The sequence below is a fragment of the Sapajus apella genome, unplaced genomic scaffold (assembly GCF_009761245.1).
Source record: "Sapajus apella isolate SASKATOON/1434 unplaced genomic scaffold, GSC_monkey_1.0 scaffold74, whole genome shotgun sequence".
NCBI lineage: Eukaryota > Metazoa > Chordata > Mammalia > Primates > Cebidae > Sapajus > Sapajus apella.
This window is the reverse complement of record NW_022437014.1, coordinates 302,129-307,448: the sequence shown is the minus strand read 5'-3', so window position 1 is coordinate 307,448 and position 5,320 is coordinate 302,129.

Sequence of the window (5,320 nt, the reverse complement as noted above, 5' to 3'; positions counted from 1 at the left end):
AAAAAAAAAAAAAAATTAGCCAGGCATGGTGGCATGCACCTGTAATCTCATCTACTCAGGAGGCTGAGGTGTGAGGATGCCTGAGCCCGGGAGGTTGAGGCTGTAGTGAGCAGAGATCATGCCACTGCACTCCAGTCTGGGTGACAGAGGAAGACCCTGTCTCAAAAATACATATATAAACGTAGTAGGGGGCTGATCGAGGGCTTTGTTGCTTCCCTGGCCGTTGTGGTGGGCGCCCGTAGTTCGTTACTCAGGAGGCTGAGGCACAAGAATCACTTGAACCCAGTAGGCAGAGGTTGCAGTGAGCTCCAGCCTGGGCAACAGAGCGAGACTCTGTCTACAAACAAACAAACAAACAGAAAAACATGTGCTTTCAGCCAGGCATGGTGGCTCATGCCCATAATTCCAGCACTTTGGGAGGCCAAGGTGGGCAGATCACCTGAGTTCAGGAGTTCAAGACCAAACCAGCCAACATGGTGAATCCCCATCTCTACTAAAAATACAAAAATTTTCTGGTAGGTGCCTGTAGTCCCAGCTACTGGGGAGACTGAGGCAGGAGAATCACTTGTCCTCGGGAGGCGGAGGTTGCAGTGAGCCAAGATGGCGCCACCGCACTCCAGCCTGGGTGACAGAGTGAGTCTCCGTCTCAAAAAAAGGAAAGAAAACATATGCTTGCACAAACACTTGTACATTGATGTCCACAGAAGCATTAGCCACAGTAGATAAAAGGCAGAAACAACTGTCCATCAGCTGAGGAATGCAGAAACAAAATGTGATCAGTCCACACAGAGACAATGTTCAGCAGAAAAAAAATACAGAAATGAAACACGGATATGTGCCGTGACACGGATGAGCCTGGAAAACATCACGCAGGTACTAAGTGAAAGAAGCCACTCACAAAGGCCCACGATTCCATTTTTTTTTTTTGAGACGGAGTTTCACTCGTGGTACCCAGGCTGGAGTGCAATGGCGCGATCTCGGCTCACCGCAACCTCCGCCTCCTGGGTTCAGGCAATTCCCCTGCCTCAGCCTCCTGAGTAGCTGGGATTACAGGCACGCGCCACCATGCCCAGCTGAATTTTTGTATTTTTAGTAGAGACGGGGTTTCACCATGTTGACCAGGATGGTCTCGATCTCTTGACCTCGTGATCCACCCGCCTCGGCCTCCCAAAGTGCTGGAATTACAGGCTTGAGCCACCGCGCCCGGCCCACGATTCCATTTATAGAAAATGTCCGGAACTGGCAAGTGTACAGAAATGGAAAGCAGATTGCTGGGGGCAGGGGCTGGGAGAAAATGAGGAGTGGCTGCTAGCAGGTACAGGGTTTCTTTTGGGAGTGATGAAAATGTCCTAAAATTGTAGTAACAGTTGCACAACCCTGAATATACTAAAAACCATTGAATTGTTCACGTAAATGGCGAATTGCATGGAACGTGAATTGATAAAGCCGTTATTTAAAAAAAAATTTAAAAATCATGCCTGTAATTCCAGCACTTTGGGAGGCTAGGGCAGGCGGATCACCTGAGGCCGGGAGTTCGAGACCATCCTGACCAACATGGAAAAACCCCGTCTACACTAAAAATACAAAATGAGCCGGGCACGGTTGAGAGGATTCGCTGAGTTCGTGTACGTGACGAGTACAGTTGAAGTGTTCAAATGATTCCACTGTAACAGGCAGAGAAACGAACAGGCAGGGCAAAGCGACTCTAAGCTGGGGGGAGGTGGGGACAGGGATTCGGGGAAAGGGCAGTGGGATAAAGAGGAAGGTGAGCTTGACGGGCCTCCTGCAGCTGGCCCGGCCTCCCTGGAGCCCAGGGAGCCTCTGGTCCAAGCTTTGCAGCCTGGAAGCTGCGCGCCTGGGAGGGCTGTGACCGGGGGACCTTGCTGCCGCCCAGTGGAAGTGGCCAGGATTACCGCCACGGGGACTGTGCGCCTGATCCCTACCCATGACCAATTGAGCAGAGCAGTTAAGGGGCGCTGGGGGCCGGGCGGCTCACACCTGTCATCCCAGCACTTTGGGAGCCCGAGGTGGGCGGATCACAAGGTCAGGAGTTCGAGACCAGCCTGGCCAATATGGTGAAACCCCTGTCTCTATTAAAACTACAAAATTAGCAGGGCGTGGTGGTGGGCGCCTGTATTCCCAGCTACTTGGGAGGCTGAGGCAGGAGAATCGCTTGAAAGCGGGAAGTGGAGGTTGCAGTGAGCTGAGATTGCACCACCGTACCCCAGCCTGGGCGACAGAGCGAGACTCTGTCTCGGAAAAACAAAACAGAACAAACAAACAAAAAACATGCGCTGGGCCCCGTAGGAGAGAGACCCTCAGTGAGCTGATAATCGATGAGCTTGAATACAAATAACTGCAGTCTATCCAAATACTTACGGGGGTGAGCACAGGGCCGCACACTGTAGAAATGGAAGGCAGTGGGATCCTGAAGTGCTGGGTCATGGGAGGCTTTGCAATGAAGGGGCGGAAACCGGGAAAGGAACGGCCAAGGCTGCAGGCACAGCATGAGCAAAGCTTGGGACGTGTGCAAGGGCACGGGGAGTCACTGAGCGGGCCCAAGGCTGCCGTTTGCGGCATGGGGCCTGGCACCTAACAGATGTCAATAAATTTATGAATGAATGACTAGATTTCTAGAGCACGTGCTTTTTGTGTGGTTGATAGTCTGAGGAAAGCCTCTCATGGTTTCCAGGTGGACAGGAAGCCACCATCGAGAGGGTCGGATAGCCTGGAGCTTCCTCAGGGAAGGGAAGGAGCCCCTGTGGAGTCCTCCTAAGGATAATGATGCTACTTCTGTCATTACTTTTTTTTTTATACAGTGTCACTCTGTCACCCAGTCTGGAGTGCAGCGGTGTGATCGTGGCTCACCACAACCTCTGCCTCCCAGGTTCAAGCAATGCTTCTGCTTCAGCCTGCTGAGTAGCTGAGACTATCAGTAGGTGCCACCTCGCTTGGCTAATTTTGGTATTTTTTGGAAGAGACGGTATTTTTTCCCCGTGTTGGCCAGGCTGGTCTCAAACTCCTGGCCTCAAGTGATCTGCCCACCTTGGCCTCCCAAAGTTCTGGGATTATAGGCATGAGCCACTGCGCCCGGCCATATTTTTTTGTAGTTTTAGTAGAGACAGGGTTTCCCCATGTTACCCAGGCTGGTCTCGAACCACTGAGCTCAAGGTATCCAGCTGCCTCGGCTCCCAAAGTGCTGGGATTACAGGCGCCAGCCCTGGCACCCAGTTGGTTACTGCTTCTTACGGTGTTTTGTAGACACCTCCACATCGCCTCATGTGCGTCTCTCACAGCTGTGCAGTGGGCAGAGCTGGGCTTGCTGTCATCCTCCATCGCCCGGAGAAGGGGGGTGGTGGAGCTGGGGCTCAAACCCCAGACTCCTTGTTTGAAGCCCACTCTGTTGACTTACATCTATGTATGAGAGGAAGAGTGCAGGGGAGCCCAGTTGGTGGGTGGGTAGAATCTAAATTAACTAAAGGGGAGATTTTCTTTTCTTTCTTTTTTTTTCTTGAGACAGAGTCTTACTCTGTCACCCAGGCTGGAGTGCGGTGGCTCGATCTCGGCTCACTGCAACCTCCACCTCCCAGGTTCAAGTGATTCTCCTGCCTCAGCCTCCCAAGTAGCTGGGACTACAGGTGTGTACACCATGCCTGGTTAATTTTTTTTTTTTTTTGTATTCTAAAGAAGGGGGTTTCACCGTGTCAGCCAGGATAGTCTGGATCTCCTGACCTCATGATCCACCCACTTCCGCCTCCTGAAGTGCGGAGATTACAGGTGTGAGCCACTGTGCCCGGCAAAAGGGAGATTTTCTATTTGAAGAGCAAGGAAAGACCCAGGAATGTCAGGTCCCCTTCCTCCCTGAGTGGGACGGTTGGGGAGGTTGGGCACATCCTAAAACGTAGGCTGGGTCTGTTACCTACCACAGCTCCACACTGCTCCACACTGCTCCCAGGGCAGTCCAGTGCCTTTGGCCTGGCACTCAAGGTGCCCTCACAAGAAGCAGTCTAGCCCCGTGGTTAAGAGCATGGGCTCCGGACTGCAACCCCTGCTCCCCACGGTTCAGTTATGTGACCAAGTGGGCATCTTTAGCCTCTGGTGCCACCATCCCCTCCTCTGTAAGCTGTGTAAGGAGAGCACCTGCCTCATAGGTTGCGAGTGGTAAATGAGTCAGGATGCATCAAGCACTTAGTTCTGTGCTTGCTGTTGCTGATACTGTTAACTAGAGCAGACCCTAATTTTTTGCTCCTGTCACCAGGTCCAACCCTCCAGGCTGGGCTCCCGGCTTCTCCCAGATCCGCCATGCACAGCGCTGCCCCGAGGCCATTCTGCAGGCTGTTCCTTCAGCCTGGACCACTCCTTCCCGCCACCCCTTCTCTCCAGATCCCGACAAACAGCACTCCTCCTGATGGCCCCCTTGTCCCTCTCCAGCTGGAGCCACTTCAGGCTCTTAGTGCTACTCCACGCGGGCACTGATGGGTCATAAAGAGATAAAGACACCACACCTGTCCTTAGAAAACGCCGTCCTGGGCGCAGCGCGCTGGCTCGCGCCTTTAATCCCGGCACTCTGGGAGGCTGAGGCGGGTGCGTGCCTTGAAAGCAGCCTAAGTGACTCCATGGGACTTCTCTTAGACAGAGGTACTTCCTTCTGCAGCTCATTATCCACGGTATGTATGTCTGTCACTCTGCTCTGACAACCTAGGATTCTGTTTTCTGCTTATTTTTGAGACAGGGTCTTGCTCCATTGTCCAGGCTGGAGTGCAGTGGCGTGTTCACAGCTCACTGCAGCCTCAGCCTCCCGGGTTCAAACAGTTCCCTGCCTCAGTCTCCCAAGTAGCTGAGATTATTAACGTGCACCACCACACCATCATTTTTATATTTTTTGTAGAGACAAGATTTCACCCTGTTGCCCAGGCTGGTCGGGAACTCCTGAGCTCAAGTGATATTCCTGCCTCAGCCTCCCAAAGTGCTGGGATTACAGGTGTGAGCCACCAAACCCTGCCTAGAATTACATTTTCTAAAGACAGGTGTGGTGTTCTTTTGTCATGAACCACCAGTGCCACCGTGGAGTAGCACTAAATTCTCAATATTTGTGGAAAGAAAGCACGAAATCGGGACAGGAAAGAAGGAAGGAGAAGGAAGAGGAAGTGAAAGGACAGAAGGAGACGAAAAGTGAACTAGATAAAGCCAAAGGCCAGCTCCATTTATCTTCTTTTTTTTTTTTTTTTTTTTTTTTTTTTTTTTACGGGGGTTTTCTTTTTTTTTCCCCGGGGGGGTTGAAATGCGCGCACTCGGTTCCCCGCCCAACCCCCCCCCCGGG